This window comes from Alligator mississippiensis, chromosome 3 (assembly GCF_030867095.1).
Source record: "Alligator mississippiensis isolate rAllMis1 chromosome 3, rAllMis1, whole genome shotgun sequence".
NCBI classification, from domain to species: domain Eukaryota; kingdom Metazoa; phylum Chordata; order Crocodylia; family Alligatoridae; genus Alligator; species Alligator mississippiensis.
The window spans coordinates 65,130,807-65,152,425 of NC_081826.1; the positions used below are offsets into that span (position 1 = coordinate 65,130,807).

The window sequence follows — 21,619 nt, forward strand, 5'->3', positions numbered from 1 at the left end:
GCTATGAAATCCATGAAAATGTTTCTTTATGACAGAAGACGCTGTGCAGGAGCAAAGGGTTCCCCACCCATGATAAATATGTTATGCATATGCTGAGTGTCTCCCCTATATATCTGTGGGTGTCCTCAGATCTGAATGGTCCTTGGCACATATGCACAAAGTTCCATTTAGACAGAGGCTTAGGGCAGTCAGCTTGCTCCTTTGGATTGCCCCTCCTCCATAACATATTTCTCAGGAGCTGCACTGACATTCAGTCCCCACTGGCTGATGCAGATGGGAATAAACTTCTGGTTCAATCAGCAGTAGCTTTTCAACATATTTCTGTCTGGATAAATGCTTAATCCCAAGGGGAACATACCTCAGAGAGCAGCTGTTCCCTGCTCTTCCTACTCCCTGCACCAGCTGCATATCTCCAGAGCTACGGAGCACCAGACACACAGAGGAGGCTTTCATGGTGCTTAAAAATGGGCTGGTGGGGGGGAGCAAGCAAGAGCACACAGTAAAACTGCTTCTCTGTCCCCATTAAGGGCAGGAGATTTGCATTTTGTAAGTCTCCATTCCACATAGCAAAAGACAGCATATGGCCCCAGGGGTCAAGTCCTGGTTTCTAAGAAAATGTTCCTGTTAAGGTGTGCTGTGTTCTTTTATGATTAAATTCACTCATGCTACAAAAGGCCACAGAGGAGCAAAGTGTAGAGATGATGTTGATGAGTCTGTATAGGTAGGGGTCCCTCTCTACTTCCTTTACAGTACAGAAAACAGATGGACTACACCTGCTATTCGAATCCCCAGAATCCTAGGTTCTCTAAAACTCCAGCAACAAAGGGCTTGTTCTCTACCTCACTGAAGCTAATAGACTCCATTTGATTCAATGCACTTTAGATCAAGCCCATCTAGTCCTGCCAAGAGCTAGTATTTAGAAACAGCTTTTAGGCCTTATGAAACCTGCCAAGATTTTGAAAACTTCTATGTCCTCAGCTGGGACAAAATCAAACTCTTAAATTTTCATAAATTAAAAATCTGAAAATAGGCTTGGATTAATCAAAATATTTTGTTTTCATCTCAACTGCTTTCCCCCTATAATTAGCACATATTTCTATACAAAAAATAATTTTGAATTGGAATTTTTTTTGTTTTTAAAGCATCAGACTGAAATGTTTTGACATTTTGAAACTTTTCAAAAAGTTGAGAAATTTGTTGAAACTAAGCCTTTCCCCATAAAGTTTTAGTTTGATCTATTTTCAAATGAAAAATTATCAAAAAAATTCCCGTTGAGCTTTACCATATGTTCCAACTTTACAAGATTTTCTTCTTTATCAAGGCTTCAAGACCAGAACTTTGCAGTATCTCTGTCTCAAGGGGCTTTAAACTCTGAACTCCCAATAATTCCAATTTAAATTTTGAAATAAATGTATCTCTACCATACTAGCATTGTTGATGAAACTGTAATAGTTTAGGGATAGGTAAGAGGCAAAATTTGTGAGGTCAGGTAATACCTTTTCTTGGACCAACATCTGTAGCAGGGAAAGATGTCAGACATATTTTTTGGATATCAAAACCCTTCAGCAGACCTGGGAAAAGATCAGTTATACTCTGAACTAAGTACAAGCTGAAGTGATATATTTTGGTAATGAATTTGAGCACTTCAAAGGAAATTAGCAGTTATCACGTGAAGAGAAGAGAGAAGTTAGAAAGGGAAGTGAGAGGTAAGCTATAACAAATCCTAAAACTGCTATCTCTGTTAAGCTCCTGGTTTTAGTGTCCAGCAAAGTTATGGATTTCTTTTTTGGGGCCTGTTTTCTGAAGGTGTCACATAGTCTTACTTTGTGAACAAATGCTTTGAGAGTACTTGGACTGGTTGTGTTTTGAAAAGTTTCCTTTCACTGGAAATATGACATTTCTTTATTTTTCTGTGGTAGTTCGCTCTGAGGCATGGGGGGTAGTCTGGCTTCACCACATAATTTCTGTGAGGACATCTGTGCATTAGATGGCATAGATTACATACTATAACAATCATGTGTAGGATCCAGGGATTCTGATGGTTTTGTTGAGATCTGTATTAAAAATAGTGGCAGTGGAGAGATACTGGCGGATTTTGCATGTTTGGTGTTTTAGCATAGTCTGATTTCATTTGGTTTTTTTAATTGCTCGGCTGAGAATTGTTTCTGATAGTGAGTTTGGTAAGGCTTGGAAGGGGGAAAAGGGTTGAAAAGTTATCTGAAAGCCAGACAGGGCACTGGGAAACTTTCCTTTTGATGTTTCTTTGAACATAGACTTAATTGCTTAATGATCTTCTCAACAGGTTCTAGTGCAGGATGGTATGTAACAACCAGGGGTGCAGGGTTAGAGGTGGTTTTCTTTTTGTATTGTAGTATATTTGTGTTAGATTGTTTTGAAGAAATATTCAGGTAACATGTTTTACCCTGCCTTTAGATTATTATTGAAATGTACGCCACAGGGATAAGATTCATACTTTAAAAATGTGAATCATCTAATGCTGGATTGACTATTTGGCTCATGTTCATACTTAAAATAGAAGACTAGGGCAGTAGAAGATATTACAGAAAAGGATCAGAAAATCTCAGGGACCAGAAAAATCTGAAGGAGGAATGAAGACCTCAGAGAGACAGAGATGGAGGAAGATTTTTTTTAAAGAAAAAAATAAATTAAATACAAATAAATTTAGCAGTATTTTCAGAGCTGTTTTAAATGCTGTGTAAAACATACTTTCTAATGTATTTTTGCTAAATAGCACAGATTCTGAGGGGGAAAATCATTATATATATATATATATATATATATATATAAAAATTCCTGTAGATTGCCAGTGTCCTTATTTGAACCCTCATCTTTTTCAGAGCAGCTGGCTGTTGTGCAGAGGATCAGAAGGGAAGTTTTGTTGATCTTATGTTTTCCTCTCTATATTTTCATAATGTGCATCTTTGTGTGGTATGACTTGTGCTAGTCTCTAATGCAAAAAGGGCCGAGATTGTACTTGCTAGGGAAATGTTCCAGAATTAGGATTGGATTATTTACTTGCCTCTGAAGTTTCTAGAAGAATGCCAGGGGAAAGCTGTGGCTTCTGAAAACTACAACTTGCTGCAGAGTTGGAGAAATGTTTACACCAACAACCAGATGTGATAAACAATATCCACAGGACTTCTTATTGTGTACTTGGACCTTTCTGTGTAAAAAAAATAGTCTTGGCCTCATGTATCAAGCCAGTCACATTCATAGAAGAGCAGGGTTAAAGGTTACTTATTTCCCAAGAAGTACATAGACAAATAGCTAAATCAATATGTTCTGTTTTTCAGACTAGTTGAGCCTCCAGACAGAATTATGTGGGTGTGCTTCTAGCTCAGGATCTGGGCCTACTGTAATCACTTCTAACACCATTATTAAACAGTAACACTATCTGGAAGCAGTAGGCAGCACAAAACAAGTCTAAGACTATCCAACAGCAGACACAGCTGAGAACATTCAAAACCAGCTGGCAAATGTTTGGAACACTTCCAGGTTCTCATACTTGTCTTCTTCATTGCAGACAATGGTAGCAAATAGCTAAAACAGCCAAAGATGGGAGGTTCACTCAAATCTATTAATTTGCCCACTATAATTATTAACAGGTGAGAACTGTTAAGTATGACAAACTAGATTTATATCCTCTTTAATTCCTTGAAGTTTGTGACTTTTACTAAAATCCAGTAAAGTAAACAACATCCATTACAACAGTTCATGGAAAATATAAAAGACAGAAATGGTGAATGTCCCTGAACACATTCTTGATCAAAAAGTATCAGCCATATATTGTGAGTCTCTTCTTCATTCTGCTCAGATGACCATGCAGAATAAACTCTCTAAAACATGTCCTGTCTGACAGCCATCAAATAAATCAGGGCAGCAACCACAGCCACAGCCACAGCCATAAAACAACCACAATGACCGCAACCATCACCAGAGCTCTCCTTGCAATGTCATACTTGTACAGCTACTGAGGGGTTAAAATTGGACCATCTGAGGCAGTCTTAACTTCAGTCAAACATTGTTTAATATCAAAGACCTACTTGTCTACCCACTAATAAAAATCTGCTAGACATGGGGAAACAACGCTGACTGACTATGGTAGCTAGTCTTTTAAGACTTTTTGATTCATTCTAGCTGAAAATTCAAACTAGGAAAAGAGGACTATAGGCATCAATGCCCCTTCTTCACCAAATAAAAATTATTCTTGGTTCTCCATTTTCTGTACCACTGTACTGTACTGTCAGCTGCAATATGCCTATCCAAGAAACAGTAGTGTAGAAGCATCCCTAATATTGTATTATTGTTTATTTGTGTTATCATAGAGCCTAAGCCAGAATTAGAGGCTGAGAGCAGAAGCTTGTAAATACCCAGTGAGGGGAAGATACATATTACAATTCTTTAGCCAGAAGTCCTAAACAGCACTGGGGGTCATTGTATGAGTAGATGTACAAAATATTGCCTTACATCCTTCTTATATGTTTGGGTGGCTCTACTTTTTGGCTTCATTCAGGCTTCTTTGGGTTTTCTCTGCTTTTCCTTTCTAGATCAATTTTATTCTGCATCATGATTAAAAAAATTATAGGGAAAAAAGTACTGATTTGGCAAGCTTATCTACACTTTATTTCTGCAACTGGTTTAAAGAAAATCTCTGATACAGTATTATTGTTGTATTTTTCCCACGTTCAGAAATTCTGGGAGGAAAAAATGGTTTTATGAAGGGAAATTGGTTGCTCAAAATTTCAGTTTTTAAGTGAAGAAAAAGGAATTCTTGCAGGATGCAAAGGACAATGCTTCTGTGTTCTCAACAGTGTTGGAATCAAACATGTCAGGTTACTGTTGTTAAACTGTTGTCCCCTGGAGTTAAAAATCATACAGTGGCCAGACCTAACCCTGCCAGTGCACCAGAGCTAAAGTAATTGACTGTATGCCAGAGCTAGGATAAATTATACCAACTGAGGATCTGGTCTATAAGTCTACTTGTAAGTCTGTTGGAGTTGGCTGGGGAGGACTGAATATAAATTTCACCAAGGTATTTGGATAGTTCAAGTCTAAGACTTCAAACCAAGATAAATACAGTCACTAGACAGTAGCGTCAGTGGACAGTTCTGGTGTTACTTGACTAGAGTGGTAAGGATAGACAAGCCTTTAGGAATAGGTCTTAGAACTGCATCCTAGGGAAAGTAGCTGCCAGATTCAGATGTCTTCTGGCAGTAGCATAACTAAGGGGACAGTGACTGGGGCACTGGCACTGGGCGTTGACTTAAGGGGGGCACAATAATAGCAGCTGTAACACTGCTGGCCCAGCTACTGCTGCTGCTACCAGCAGCTAAGCTGTGGCTGCTGTCCTGTGCACCGCTACTGCCCAAGGCACAGAACTACCCAGTTACACCTCCATGTCTTGGCATATCAAATGAATTGCTGGTCCCAATCTGTAGCCCAGCTAAGGCTGGTGGTATTAGAACTTATACCTTTGTGCAAATGGGGCACCTTGGGTGCAGACTTAGAGGGGAGACAGAATGGAGGCTCCAGGGGAGTCTGCACCTTTCTCTGTGCTGTGGGGCTCAAGCTCTGGAACTTGCCAATAGTGCCCTGTGTGGGGAGGGAGTAGACTCTGGTGTGGGGGGACGTGTTAATGTGGCCAGCATGTTACCAGATTTGCCCATCACTTTTGGGTGTGCTCATTTATTAGGGTAACATGCCTGGGGTCTCTGTAATTCTATCAATGTGCTGCTTGTGTTACTTGTGTTTTTATATGGAGCTGTATCTCTCCCTTCTGCAAGTCCTCACCCCCAATGGAGCTATCTTGCAGGACCCAGTTTCAATGGGGCTGGGTTCCTCCAGCTACCAAATCAGTCAAGTACATACACACACACAGAGATTAATGTGACACACCTGACCTGGCTGGGTTGATCAGCATGTACAGGCTAACACCTTCATATGCCAGGAATCAGTTCATTAAGGTAACAATAAAATGCAGTCAGACACAAGCGCACAGGTGAACAGAATACCTCTGAATCCAGCTGGGTGTCCAGCTGACACCCTCATGGGCCAGCATTCAGCTCATTAGGGCACGTCTAAGCCAAACTGGGTCAATCAGCCTATACAAGCTGATCCCCTTATGTGTCTCAAACTCAGCACACCTCAGTCTTTTGCCCTAACTGTCCTACTAGTGGTAGCCTCTTGATAAGTGGACCCCACAGTATTTTTGAGCTTCACGGGGATCTTTGGCTTAGGTAAAAGAAGCGTTGCTGCATAGCAAGTGTGGAACGGGAAGTAGAGAAGGTAAAATACTGGTTGCCACCAGTTTGACTATAAAAGTTATTTATTGCTAAGTATATGAAATTTATGATGGTACTAGTAGTAATAGCCATGCAAGGAAAAACAAACAAAAACAATTACAATAATACCCTGGTTCAGCTGAGTATTTGGGGAAAACTAGCTCAAGCTTAACTAATAAAATTCAGGTTCAGAAAGCTATGCCTAGACAGAGAAGGAGAGAGCGCAAGCTGGGATCTCACCGTTCCAAGGCACTCGGGTGTTTTGTTGACAGGTAAAGTTCCTAGCACGATCGTTGAAGGTTCGACCAAAAGAGACGATCTGTTTATCCCAGCTTCTCGAGAACAATAGTGGACAGTGTCAGAGAGATTTCTCCCTCTTGAAGCACACTGCTGCTTTACAGCTTTCTTATACCCTTAGTCCAGCCACTTCAAAGCATTGTTTTGATTGTGTAAATCAAGAGGGTCCCGAGCTGTAATTGACAGGGAAAATCCTGTTATATAAACAGTTTCAACTGAAATGAATTACCTTTTTCAGTGACGAGGGGTTATCTGGTTTGGAACATCTCAAGAAACTGCTTAACAACCAGGAAAAACATAAAGTTGTAATGAGTAACCAGACAGCTAGGAGCCAGCTTGAAATTATTATGAATATAGAAGATATACTGGAAGGGATATTACACTGTTTCTTCTCAGACAGTTTAGCTATGCTTGCGCTGTGAAGTTAACATCAGTGTTTTATACTTTATGAGTTGTGAATAAGCCTCAGCTTAGCATGATTTTCAGATCTTACTGTAGTCTTTTAACATACTTAAGGGGATTACTTGGAGTGTTCATAAACTTTGTGGGGAGGGCTTCCACCAGTCATCCTGGGAAAAGTATGATAGCATTTGTGGTCAGGGCTGCAACGGGCTGGACGTTGTGATGAACCCCTAACCATTGTTCAAATGTCGCCCATACCCCTCTGACTCAGTCTCTTGCCTCAGCATTCCCTAACTCGGCAACCAAGTTTTAGTCAATCAAGTTTAAATAGGCCTCCTATACTGGGACCAGGGAATGTATGGCCTGAGATGCCTGTTAAACTTTTCTTCTGCTTAGTTCTGGTTAGATGAGGGCGGGGGGTGGGGGGAAGGGGATAGAAAAAGTTCTCTGTAAGTCCAGCAAGCTGGGTGCCAGGGTTCCCTCAGGAACACAAAGATGACAGGTAACAAGCATCTAGTGGGTTAATAATACCCTCTTGCTTTGCCTCTCCCTGGCTCTTTCCTCACCACTGAATTTATCATTTCTGATTGCTGTTGGTGGCAAGAATCCATGGCATACGGCAACAAGGGGGAGTGGCTGCTGTAGTGGGATGCAATAGGGTCTCTACACCCAGGAGCTACTGTGTTAACCGCTTGGGTGCTGACCATGCCAACACCTCCCCCTGCAGCAGTGTGCCTGTTCCTAAAAGCAGGATTCTGTTGGCAAAGGATGGCCCAGGGCATAAGCCATGGCAGTTATGGCTCTGCCTTGGCATGCATGCCACTTTGCTTGTCACCATAGTGTGTTGTTTTAGTCATTGGTTGGATTTTATATATTAAGCAGCGAGGCCTGGTTAGCAGCTACAGATAATCAATGCTACAGATGTCAGGGTTTGTTTAAACCTTCCTCAAAGGCGTTGAGTATTGGCTGCAGCCAAAGCTGGAAATTTTGACTAAGGTGTGCCAGTGCTCCTACTGGGTTTTAAACCTGGAGGTTTCTGGCTACAGGGTCAGACTGATTGCCATATTTGGGGTCAGGAAGGAGTTTTATCCCATGGTCAGATTGGTACAGACTGTTTGTTTGTTTTTTTTGCTTTCCTCTGTAGCAAGGGACATGGCCCTCTTCCTGGGATTTCTTAAGTATATAGTAACAATATTTACAGCAGCAGGATATTGGCTGCTATGGTCCCCCTACTCTATCTGTGGCAGATTAGCATGTTATGTCATGTTGTGTCAGGGTTGACAATGTAGATTTGCTAAGAGGTAAGACAATGGTTATGTATAGGATGGTTTGGATAGGCATAATCCAGCCTCAGGCAAGGGTTGGACTAGATGACTTATGGAGGTCTCTTCCAGCCCTACTTCTCTATGAGTCTATGACTATTCAAGGAAAGTCTGAGGTCCTGTAGGAAGAAATACAAGTTGTTTAATAAGCAGTTCTTTTGAAAAATACACTGGATGAAGAGGGGGGAAACCTGTGCACATGCCTTACTGTGTAAATGTGATTCTATTTTTGCCTGCCACGCCCATTCCTATTTTTTCCTCTCCTCTCTTTTATTTTTGTGGAGCTCTCGCTACTTGTGTCCTGTCCAGTGCATTCCCAACAATTTATTAGCAAGCCAATTACTAGGAATACAATAATGACCATATGTTTTCCATATTTTGGATGAGACAACAAATGGGATCTTGATATTTGGGAAGTTGTGTTCATCAACAGTTTAATCAAAAAAACTTAAAACAATAGAAGTTGCACACAACAAAAATATTTGTATGTTCATTTACCAGATTCTAATTCCCACAGCTATAGGCTTGGCTCTCTATTTATTTACTGGTCAGAGTGAGTAATTCAGTAAACACATAATCTAAACATTAGCCAATCTATGGACCAGAAGCCCATTTGTCTTCTGTATTTCAAAACCACAGGCCCTCAGAGATGTGGAGGGTGGAGTTTCAGCCCCAGCGGATCAATTTTCAGTCACAGACACCAAAAGAAAAGTACAGCAAATTTAAATTCTAAGTGCAGTTCAATTGGTCTTAATTTAACTGTTTAGCTAAAAAATAGTCAATTCAGGCCCTGGTGCTAATCAGATTGTTTGTATTTGCCCTTTTGTTTCACCTGTTCCCTGTGAAGTTGCTAATTTTAGTTCATCTTCTTAGGCTGAAATTCTTGTTGGTAGCAAATAATGTTTATAAATAAGTATAATGACTGATCTGCATGAATGAATTAGTGACTAAAAAGAAAGAAGAAGTGATACAGAAGCACCAAATGATGTAGCTAACTAGTCTTTGTTTTCAATTTAAGTTCAGGATAACTTATTTTCTCCTCATTAATAAGAAAGGAAAAAAGTCAATGCACTAGGATGCCTTAAATTCTAACTTTTGCTACAGAAATAATAGGACAGATTTATTTACTTATTTATTCATGAAAATGGCAAATAAAACTCTCCAAATTGTACAGTTTATTATGTTGAGAGATTTCCCCAAGAACCTCCATAACAACATTTGCAAGTGTTTCCCTGAGAAGAAAAGTTTATGAAACATGTTTAAATATTTATAGAATGTTAAAAATGAGGCATTAATTGGCAAACAACTTAATTAAAATGCTTTCTCGAGTAATTAGGAGCAAATACTTTCCTATCTGTTTTGCATGCCATTTGTCTTGTTCTCTGTTTGTTAAAGCCTGCCTGTCAATCAAACATTGCTTCAGGTAATTTTTTAGCTCTGTGGGGAAAATCTTCAAAAATTACATCTGAATTTAAAATATTTTGATTATCATTTTTATCTAACAAATTCTCCTTTTTACTTCATCTTCTATATGTCCCAGAAAAGCAGCATCCTGGGAATTTAGGGCCTGAAGATGAAATTCTGCATCAAGGCATTACCGAGTTTCCAAAAACACTCTCCAGAGAACAAACTGAATCAATCTAGAATCAACAAACAGTGCAGTTAATTAATGAGTACACCATAAGGGAGCTTTTTTAAACAATGTTGACTGCTGCTGCCTCAGGACCAATAGCACCAGAAGTTATTGCTGGTTTGAAAGAAGTGACTCTTAGGGTTCCCCCAAGGCACCTTTTGCTTACATTAGCTATTTACTACAACTTTTCCTTTTATTTGCACCCTAGGGGAAGTATACTTATTTGCTAAATTACTTTTTAAGTGATGCTTCTTCATGCCAGTAGCCTGAGGTACATCACTGAAGATGCCACAGAGTAAATAATAACAGAAACTAACTGAGCTGTTTTACAGAGAAGGCTGAGGAAAATCTTGAACTAGACGTCTCCAAGCAGCGGTTCCAAGGTGGCTAGCTAAATCTGGAGTTGTAGGAAAAACACTATGGACAACCAACACAGCTAGCAGATTCATAGATTCATAGATGTTAGGGTCAGAAGGGACCTCAATAGATCATCGAGTCCGACCCCTTGCATAAGCAGGAAAAAGTGCTGGGTCTAGATGACCCCAGCTAGATACTCATCTAACCTCCTCTTGAAGACCCCCAGGGTAGGGGAGAGCACCACCTCCCTTGGGAGCCCGTTCCAGACCCTGGCCACTCGAACTGTGAAGAAGTTCTTCCTAATGTCCAATCTAAATCTGCTCTCTGCTAGCTTGTGGCCATTGTTTCTTGTAACCCCCAGGGGCGCCTTGGTGAATAAATACTCACCAATTCCCTTCTGTGCCCCTGTGATGAACTTAAAGGCAGCCACAAGGTCGCCTCTCAACCTTCTCTTGCGAAGGCTGAAAAGGTCCAGTTTCTCTAGTCTCTCCTCGTAGGGCTTGGTCTGCAGGCCCTTGACCACACGAGTGGCCCTTCTCTGGACCCTCTCCAGGTTATCTGCATCCTTTTTGAAGTGTGGCGCCCAGAATTGCACACAGTACTCCAACTGCGGTCTGACCAGCGCCCTATAGAGGGGAAGTATCACCTCCTTGGACCTATTCGTCATGCATCTGCTGATGCACGAGAAAATGCCATTGGCTTTTCTGATGGCTTCGTCACACTGCCGGCTCATGTTCATCTTGGAGTCCACTAGGACTCCAAGATCCCTTTCCACCTCTGTGCCACCCAGCAGGTCATTCCCTAGGCTGTAGGTGTGCTGGACATTTTTCCTCCCTAGGTGCAGCACTTTGCATTTCTCCTTGTTGAACTGCATCCTGTTGTTTTCTGCCCACTTGTCCAACCTGTCCAGGTCTGCCTGCAGCTGTTCCCTGCCCTCCGGCATGGATTGGCACAGGCTAGTGCCTATACAGATTCCCATTGAATTTGAGGCAGCTCACTGCCTGTTAAGTCTGTGCAGACCCTTTTCTTAGGATAATTCATATAGGGCCAATTCTTACCTTGTATAAATCAGCATGTCTACAATCATTTCAGCAGAGCAATGTCAGTTTATACTGGCTATGGATTTGGCTCACAGATTTTATCATTGACTTGGAGTTTGGTCATAACCAAAATGTGCCGGTAAATTCATACTATGCCGTTGTTAAAAGAAAACAAATAATACTAAGAAATGAGAGTACAATCAGCGGTAGCTACATCACTGTGCAATGATACATAACAGATCTGTTATATTACATAAAAGATAAATAAATACATTTCCACTGAAGTCTCCACTTAACAAACCAAAAGACCCTCATGATCTTGTAAATGACTCGTCCCAGTAAAATATATAAGAAAAGGGATTTAAATGATGTCCAAGGAGTACTAAAATATCGTTCTCCAATCACAGAATTTCATTTACTCATGTCAATGTTTTAGAGCTAAGATCATTTCTGAAATACTTTTGTAAAAGTCCTTGCCATGAACTGACTTGTCTCAAACCTACCTCTTCTGTCTCATTTTTACCATATCTGTAATTCAGCCACATTAAAGACCGCAAATCATTGTTGCCTTTTATCTTGTGTAGTCATTTTCTTTCAATTCAAAGAGAGTGGAAAATAATGTGCTAAATCAAATCACAGTAGATTTTCCAGCCATTTTGTGCTCTAGCAAATGACTTTGCAGTGTTCAGGGGGAGCAACAATGAATAGGGCCTTAGTACTACAGTGAAAGGGGGATACTGTTTCTTGGCTGTTAGCTGCACCCTGCTCAAATGCACTTCCAGCTTTCATTCATTTTTAATAACATTTTTGTTTGTAAATTGCTGTTAATGTTAATAACCCAGAAGTGCCTCTTGGAGCTGACTGAACTGATACAACTAAGGGGTATTACTTGTGAGCATTAAGAAAGTGGGACAAGTCAGGAATCATGTGACCTTCACAGGGTATAGGACAGCCCTTAGAAGTGTATTTTGCTCTTGTTAAAATAACTTCTATCCAAATCTACAACACTTGTATAAACAAAATGGGTTTTCATAAGAACAAAGGGAAGTGTAGATTTCTGTTAATTTTTAGCATAAAGCTGGAGGAGGAAGCAAGTTTCCTCAGTAGTTTCAGTCTTCTGGAATCCTTGAAGTGGCAGAGGTGATATGAAAAAGATAGAAGCCCACTAATGTTTAATTTCATTTTTAGATTAGACAGTGAATCTGTCACCAATAGAGTTAATGGCATCTAAAACCAATAAATTAAACAACATCACTCAATTCTTTCATGTTTGTGTCTGGTTTTCGAATGTACTTCAGACTTACGGACAAGGTTCCTTGGGTGAATTTGATATCTTTTATTAGACCAACCCAAATGTTTGGGGAATAGTTATTAAGCAAGCTTTCAGGTTCAAAAACCCTTCGTCAGGCTAAGGAAGCTTCTGCAGTTGGTGTGTGCTTTTCCTGGATAATAAAAGATATCAAATTCACCCAAAGAACCTTGTCTGCCTGTCCTTAGACCAACATGGCTACAACCCAAACCCCTTCAGACTTACAGCATTTTTGCAATGAGGTCATCTGCTGGGAGGAAAAGATCTTATGTTACCAAGGCTCAAGTGCAGGGCATTTAAGATTCAGTACAGTCTTTGCCCATGGAAACTGCCTTTATCTGTCTTAAAACAATCTCCTGGCACTGCCCTTTCCTGTGATTAGCTTTGCCTTGCTTATGTAACTTCTTTGCTTTCCAGACGTTGCCTAAGCATGACTTAAGGACTCTTGGTATATAAGGCAAAAGGGTCAGTGGCTTCAGGCTATGATCCCAATGTCTTGGTGTCATGGCCTACAACAGAATGGTCCAACTGGTGGCCCATGGGCTACACATGACCTCCAAGGGGTTAACAGGGCCACACCCCCAGGCTCCTCTTTAGGGCAGCACTTCCCTCATTGCTTTGATTGATGTTGCAGCCAACACTGAAGTCTTTGTGCTTCTCCTCCTTTCTCCAGGTTCTGCTGACTGTGCCCACCCCTGGGAGTAGGAGTGGCATGGCTCATGTGGCTGAGGGAGCCTACCGCCAGGGAACTTGGGGGACCCAGGGACCTTGTGTGGCATGGGAGCAACAGCACAGTGCAGCAGAGTTGGGGAAGGACATGCAGAGCATGTGCAGGGTGCGGTGGTACTGGCAGAGTGCAGGGGAAACACCTGCCATTCAGTGCAGCAGTGGGGTGATCGTGTGGTACGGTGTGCAGCCTGAGCAATGTGTGGGCTGGGAATTGTGCAGCCCTTGGCCACGCAGAAATTGGACAGCCCTGACCTACAAGATCACAGAGACATAGTTAGCCATGTAAATCTAAAGTCAAGTAGATGGCAGGATAGATTTGCACCTTCTAGACTAACTAAAGTAAATAGGTAAGTAGAAATCTGTCTGTCTGTCTGTCTGTCTGTCTGTTTCTTTCTATGCATATATGCATATATACATATCCACCCTACCTTCTACAAGATCAGAGAGAGTCAGAGCCAGAGAGAGAACAGACTCACAGAAATGGCCATTTGCCTCACAAGAGAGATATGCTTTTACAAATATAAATATTTTTCAGTTCTTTGAAAAAAATTAAGTGAGGTACATACCATTATAGCCACATGTGGTGGTAATTACCCACATTTAATACTGACATTTTCCACCTCCCCAAAAAGTGTTCTTATTACTAAGCTACCATCTAGGAAACTAACTAGATTGTATGAGAGCACCTTCTACCTATCCTGCCAGAGCCTATGCAGGAAGGATTACCAAGTTAACAGGGCCGGAAGGAGAGAGCAAAAGGGGGAACATGACTCTGTAGCCTAGTGGTTAGGGCACTCACCCAGGTGGCTGTTCTCAGCTCCCAAAACTATTTCTGTATTTTGTCTAATGCCGGCTTATTCTAAAATGTATGAAGAGTCCCTGGAGCAGGGACCAGAGCCCAAGAGGGAAGGAGGTGTTCCCACTTGGTTTCTACCCAGGTGCTTACACTTTTCTAGGAAGTGGGCTTGCAGACTTTACACCCTTGTGCTGAGGTGGCTACTGAACCCTAGTCACCTATTTCCTGAGAGACTTGAAGGGAAAACATAAAAGACAGGCATTTTCCCCACAATCTTTTAAGAGTAGGGCTCCTTCAGTTCTCTGAAAGTATAATTGTCAGCAGCTACCGTTCAAGGATGTTCTGGGTATCAGATCTTAAGTGGACAGAAAGCACTTAGGACTTGGAGAGGGACAGGACTTCAGACACAGTACCCTGTTATGCTTTTTCTGTTGAATGCTTTTCTGAGAGGCCTAACTCTCCATGCTTCATATCAGTAGTCTACATGCCTAATTCTGGCTTTTTGATGCCACTGGGGACTAGGAGTCTAAAAGTTAGTCATTGCAGCACCTTAATTAGTGATGCTTACATTGTTTCTTCATTCTGACCCAAGCTCTTCTATGAATCATCTCCATTAATGTTCTGAAGATATGGAAGTGGTTAAGTGTTTGGTAGTGGTTAACTGTTTAGTTCTTCTTTCATAGATTCATAGATTGTGAGGCTAGAAGGGACCTCAGGAGATCATTGGGTCCAGCCCCCTGCACCAGGCAAGAAAGACAACTGGGAGTCAGATGCCCCAGCAAGGTGACCATCCAGTCTCCTCTTAAAGATTTCCAGGGTAGGTGATTGCACCACCTCTGGAGAGAGCCTATTCCACAGTCTGGACACCCTAGCTGTGAATAAATTTTTCCTAATGTTGAGCCTGAAATGATCTTCCAGGAGTTTATGGCCATTACTCCTGGTTTTTGCCAAGGGTGCCCTGGTGAACAGTTGTTCACTGAGCCCTTTATGTACACCCCTGATGTAGCAGTAAGCCCTTATCAATTCCCCTCTCAGCCTTCTCTTTTTCAGCTGAAGAGTACCAGGTCCTTCAGGCTTTCCTTGTACGGCTTGCCATGCAAGTCTCTGATCATACAGGTGGCCCGTCTCTGGACTCTCTCAAGCTTACCACATCCTTGTTGAAGTGCGGTGCCAGTACTGTACTCCAGCTGTGGTTTCACCAATGCCAAGTAGAGTGCATGAATCACTTCCCTAGTTTTGCTGGAGATGCATTGATTGATGCATGCCAGGGTATTATTTGACCTGTTGGTTATAGTGTTGCACTGCTGGCTCATATTCATACTGTGGTCTATTATTACCCCCAGGTCCCTTTCATTTGTGGTGCTGGTCAGTTTGGCAATGCCAAGCCTGTAGGTATGTAGGGATTTTTTTGCCCCCAGGTGGAGCACTTTACATTTCTTGACGTTGAACTTCATCTGATTCCCATCTGCCCAACTTGCTAGCCTGTCTAGGTCCACCTGTATCTGCAGCCTATCTTCAAGCGTGACCACGCTTCCCCATAGCTTGGTGTCATCTGTGAACTTGGCCAGTGAGCTCTTTCCCCCCACATCCAAATCATTGATAAAGATGTTGAAAACCACTGGACCAAGCACTGACCCCTGAGGTACACCACTGACCACTTCACGCCAAGATAACATAGATTCATTCATTAGAACTCTCTGGGTCCTACCCCACAACCATCTCCCTACCCACCTAACTGTCTCATGGTTAAGCCCACAGTCCTCCAATTTTCTCACGAGAACATCATGGGATACTAGATCAAAGGCCTTTTGGAACTCAGAGTATACAATGTCAATCTCCTCTCCCTTATCCAGGTGGTAAGTTACCTGATTGTAAAAGGAGATGAGGTTGGTAAGACAAGACCTGCCCATGCTGAAGCCATGCTGGCTGTCATTCAGAATCCTACCTTCTGCAAGCCCGTTGCATATAGACTCCTTGATGAATTTTTCCAGGATTTTCCCTGGGCTAGAAGTTAGGATGATTGCCCTATAGTTACCCGGGTCCTCCCTCCTCCCTTTCTTGAAGATGGGCACAACATTGGCCCTCTTCCAGTCCTCAGGGACCTCTCCAGAGCACCATGAGTTTCTTGAACAGCTCTTGCTTTGTGCACCTGAAAGATCTGTGGCAGATTCTTCCCAATGTTGCCTTTGATAGGGAAAACTTACAAAAACCATCCTCACTAATACTAGCTCAGCTAAACTGGTGAAAACTCTAACACAGATTAAGCCCTAATGCTTAAGCATTTTTAATAATATTTTAGCTGAATGTGAATATGAATGTTGACTTCTGGAATTTTTTATTGATAATCTATAACACAGTATTTCCAAAGACTGGGAATACTTGACAAACCTTAATCCTTATGCTTCATAAGGGTATTTATGATCACTGTCTTCTGGAGGGGGGAGGGGTGTTTAAAAATAAAGTTGCATTGCAAATTAAAGAACATGCAGCAAGAGAACTCAGGCACACTAGCTCCCATCCAAGCCCCATGCTTTAGCCAGTTGGCACAACTTCATTTTTGGGTGTTCTACCCATTGTTTCAGTTAGTCCAAAAAAAAAAAATTAAAATATTTTTCTTATCCACATCAGACTGTTTAAGCATTACAAATATTAGAGTTTAAAATGCTGTTTGCAAGTCAAACTACTGCAAAACAACCCTGAGGGAAAGGCAGTAAAATATTCCTTCACCCTGGTTCTAATTATATCAGTCATGAAAACACTGAGAACAAAGAACATCATTTATTTTAAAGAGATGTAATCAAGAGAAGGGAATTCTAATGTGGTTTATGTCAATGGATGCTAAAGTGAAGACTCTTTGAAGAAGGGAAAAAAGTGAATGCTATTTAATTAGCACCAATTGTGTATTTTGCTTAAATATACTCATTTAATTAAATTCTCTATGCATTAATGTGTATTATGAGTGTCCATTGGCGTTACCCTGTTTTAAGAATAATTTTCAATTACAGCTGACTACTACTTAATTATATTTTTGATTGACTGTGCAATCCACTTGGATGTATGGCCCTGATCAGATGCAAATAGTTTCAATAACTGCTCACTAAGATCAATAGTGTGACTACAGTGGAGTGACCCAGGCAACCACCCTGTGTGCTGACCTGGGGAAAATGGCGGGGGGGGCATAAAAAAAAAAATGCTGCTGCAGCTTCACAATCATACCAGCAGCCCAGCAAGAGCCAGAAGTCACCACTGCCCCCATGGTTTGCTGCTATTCCAGTTGCCCGGCTGCATTGTTACACCTCTGATAAAGATAAAATTCTGGCATTGTAGATATTTCAGACAAGTAAGAGGCAAGATTCAGCATGGACTTTTCAATTAAACCCTTAGTTTTCTTCATAGTGTGCCAAGTCTTGGTTCAATAATTAAACAATTCTGGTAAATTACTATTAATTAAGATTATTGAACAAAGTCCTTGCAGAGTCAGTAGAGTGCTGCTGTTCTCTTGCTCTGGAGCCAAATCTAAGTTGCCCTTTCCTGATCTTCAGGTCATGTTATTTCATTCATCCACTTCTGCAGGCTCTTTGGGATGGTGACCAGCTTAGGCTGTTGATCTCAATTCCTATAAGCTGTATTATATAAGAAGTTGTAGCCAAACGCTTTCTTAACTTGAATCAGTTGTCAATACCATTCTTTCCTCCCCCAAGAACACGCTTGGTCAGGAACCATATGTGTAGGAGAACAATCAGTAACAGACATACCATATTTCACTGTGTAAAAGTCAGGTTTTGAAGCCCAATTTTTGGGTCTTAAAAATCAAACTAGACTTATACACTGTGTCACATAAACAAATTGGTCATGGGACTGGGCTTGGCTGGGCTTGGCACTTGGCTGGCATGGCCCCATTCTCTGAGAGTGGCGCTGCCTCTCGCAGGGGATAGGGCATCACCAGCTCAGTGCTGAGCCCAGCCTTGCCCCTGTTCCCGTTCCCATCCCAGTTCCCTGTGAGCAGTGCTGGGCTCAGCAGCATCACTCACAGCAGACAGGGCCAGGCTCAGTGCTCAGGTAGTGTGGCCCCATCCCCTGCAAGCCCAGCACTACTCACAGGGGTCAGGGATGGGGCTGGATTCAGTGCTCGGCTGTTGTGGCCCCATCCCCTGTGAGCGGTGCTGGTGTGGCCCAGGCAGCACCATTCACACGGGATGGGGCTGCACCAGCTGAGCACTGAGCCCAGCCCTGTCCCCATCCCCTGCGAACAGTATCATGCTTGGTGCCACTCACAGGGGATGGGGACAGGCTTGACACTCGGCGGGAGACGTGCCACTTGCAGGGGATAGGGACAGGAATGGGGATGGGAACAGGCTTTGTGCTCAGCTGGTGCTGCCCTATCCCATGCAAGTAGCACCAGCAGTTCAGAGCACTGAACCCGGCCCTGACCCGGCCACTGTGCCTATGAAAATCCTTACCTTTCAAAACGGAAAGCTGGGGGCCAATCTATACACTGTGTCAACTTCTACACTGTGAAATACAATAATTTAAATTGTGTCCAAAGGTTTGCAACATTTTTTTGGGGGTAGGTGTTGGGGCTGTTATATTTTGTCAACCTAATATAAAGAATGATAATTAATCTTAATTTATGTGCATCTATATCTGAAGGTCTCTAAATGAGTGCTAATTGACTTTAGTAGAAGAAAAGAACAGTAGTCCGCACAATTATCTTGGGCCTGCATGAGGCTGTATTTTGATGTATCAAAAAGGTGTTTGTCAACACTGCTTTACTGTACTACATTTGTCTACCTTTGTATGGAAATACACATGTGCATTGCTCTTGATGAATATGATGGTGGTATTCACCATTCATGGCACTGGTGGAAGCTCTTATTGTTGATGTCATCCATATCAGTTTGGGGAATTGTAGCAAGTAAATGAAGCTACCACAGCTAGTGTGAAATTCAGGTCACACCTGAGACAAAAAAAGACAGGAACTGACTTCTGGGAAGCAGCATATCCCAACGGCAAAAAACAGAGATAACAGGTTCAGTAAGTACTTATGTTCTCTAGGCACAGTGGTGTACAAGCTCCAACTGGTAACTGTGGAATATCCATGTCATGTTTTATGGCTGTGAGTCTGAAGACCATTTAGAATGAAAAGAATGTAACAAGGACAGTAAGTGTAGACTGCTATGAACACAGATTTAACCTTTATAACTGTGGAAAATGAATCCTTAAGCAAGCAGATGCAAAAATGACAGTGGGTAAGATCCTTGCTCCACTTTGAACAGGTTGTACTGCTTTAATGGGCTCTAGACAGTCATAAAGCCAATTAAAATTCTTCCAGTAAAGAAGAATCCCCAAGCAGAATCCCTGTAATAGCTATCATATCAGTCCATTGTGCGTTCACAGCATTGGTAAAAATATAAGAAAAGGCATTATCTACAGGCATCCTTGGCTGTTATATGAGACACAAAGTGTCTCATATATCTATCAGTTATAATTACCATATTTTTATCACATATCAACTCCTCCCCCCCACCTCCAGCAATAAGACACATACCTTGTTTTGGGAAGGCAGAAGGAAGAAAAGAAGGTTTTTATAGAATCTTACCTGCCACAGCAGGGGCTCGCCATGACTGAATGCTAGACTCACCACAGCTAAATGCTGGCTGTATGCAGGAGGGGTGGATTCCCATTATCAGCATTATGAACCCCCTGACTGCAGCTGCCAACCTAGAAGTTTTAACCCTGTCACAGCTGCTACTGAATTGGATCTTGCAATAGGGCCAATCTATGGGTCAGATCCATTCTGGAGTCAGTATGTGGGCTCAGACCCTGGTTGCAAACCGACGGATTGGTTCTGGCCCCACTCCATGTGCTGGATCCATGCATCAGCCTAATCCTATCTGTGGGATCTGGCCCTGTACAACAGATCTGGCCATTGAGTGACCACAAGTGCCACCACAATTCTGCCCATAGGGTTGTATCATCTGGCCTGCAGGGCTCCCCACAGGTTTGGAAATTTCAGGGTGGGGGAGTGATGGCATGACTGATTGCTGCAGCTCTGGAAGCCAATGACACAACCCCACAACTGGATTTGGCCCCTGGGCTATGGTTTGAATGTCCTTGATCTATAGGGATCAAAAGTCCATGACTAGATTCTTTCCTCATGTGTAATCCTTTAAGTGTGTTTAGTTCAATGGAATTAGTCCTGAGTTACACTAGTTTAAACAGTATTAGTGCATCTAGAGATGTGATGGGAATAATATACAATGAGATAAATAATTTCAGTTTTGATTCCTAAAACATTGTAGAAATTATCTGTATTACTTTGGTTGGTATCTGCATTACTTTGTAAAGTGGTAATCTCTTCAGGGTAAGATCATAGAAGCATCATATGTCATCCAGAGAATAAAAATAAATTACCTGAAGCTGCAGATGTAGCTATACAAACACTAGTTGCATTCACTATGTAGCTGCTGTCAGTGATATTACATGCAGAAAATTAACTAACATAACTAATGTAAATTATTGATGTGCTCATATTGACTTAGTTTTATGCTTCTAGTGGGTATAAAATACATTACACTAATATAAGACATGCATTGTATTAATAACAACTACTTAAAGATAATTTTTAACAGACTATGATACAGTCTTAAAATATTGATGTGAAATAGAGATAGTTATTGCATTGGTAAAATATGTTCATTTCACTGACCATTTCATATGGTCTCATCTGCCATAAGTTCTCTTCCTTGTCTCCCTAATACCCACTCAGGTACATTTGGAGCAGCTGGGAGATTAGTTCTCTGTAGAGAAATAGGATATCTCTGAGTCATGCCAATGCTCCCTGCAGCTCTGTGCTCCCCATCAGCCTCTTCAACAACAGTACAAGGTCTTTCTTTGTTCCAGGTCTAATATTTTAGTCTCATAAAACAATGAAAATTAGTCCCTTAGAGATAATTGCTTTATTAATAAAAAATGTGAAAATGTAGTTTATGTTGCTAGAGTGATATTTTTCATATTGCTTTTTATTTAATTGAAAGCCTTTAGACAAGATTTAACAAAAAGACCCACTGATAAATATAGCAATAAGTGTCCTTTGAGTTTGAGTCTGGACTGGGATGATGGCTGGGAAACAGAGATATGGAAATTATTGATTTAAGGGAGAAATATTTTTTTTTTATTCTATTTAATTTCTCTGTAGTAATGCTACTGTAGTTGGACTAATACTAATGGATTTCAAGTTGAGAAAAGTATTTCAATTTAGCTTCAGCTTTGATATTAATTGCACAGAGCATATGAGGATAAACAATTTATCAATCTCTGGGTGCATCTACATGTTCTATTAATGTGATGCAATAACCTCTGGCATAGTTCACACCAGAGTTTATTGCTCCTGGGTGCAATGTTTACATGTGCCCAGGACCACAGTATGTTG

At 41.5% G+C, this 21,619-nt stretch overlaps 1 long non-coding RNA gene across 3 annotated transcripts in view; it reads right to left on the reverse strand.

The window, feature by feature from the left end:
• Positions 1-21,619, reverse strand: part of LOC109285985 (uncharacterized) — a 125,200-nt gene that overhangs the window by 37,772 nt on the left and 65,809 nt on the right. For all 3 annotated transcript variants that reach the window (XR_009460719.1, XR_009460717.1, XR_009460718.1), the window contains exon 2: positions 6,543-6,772. This is a non-coding gene — a long non-coding RNA (uncharacterized LOC109285985). The remainder of the gene's footprint in view (positions 1-6,542; positions 6,773-21,619) is intronic.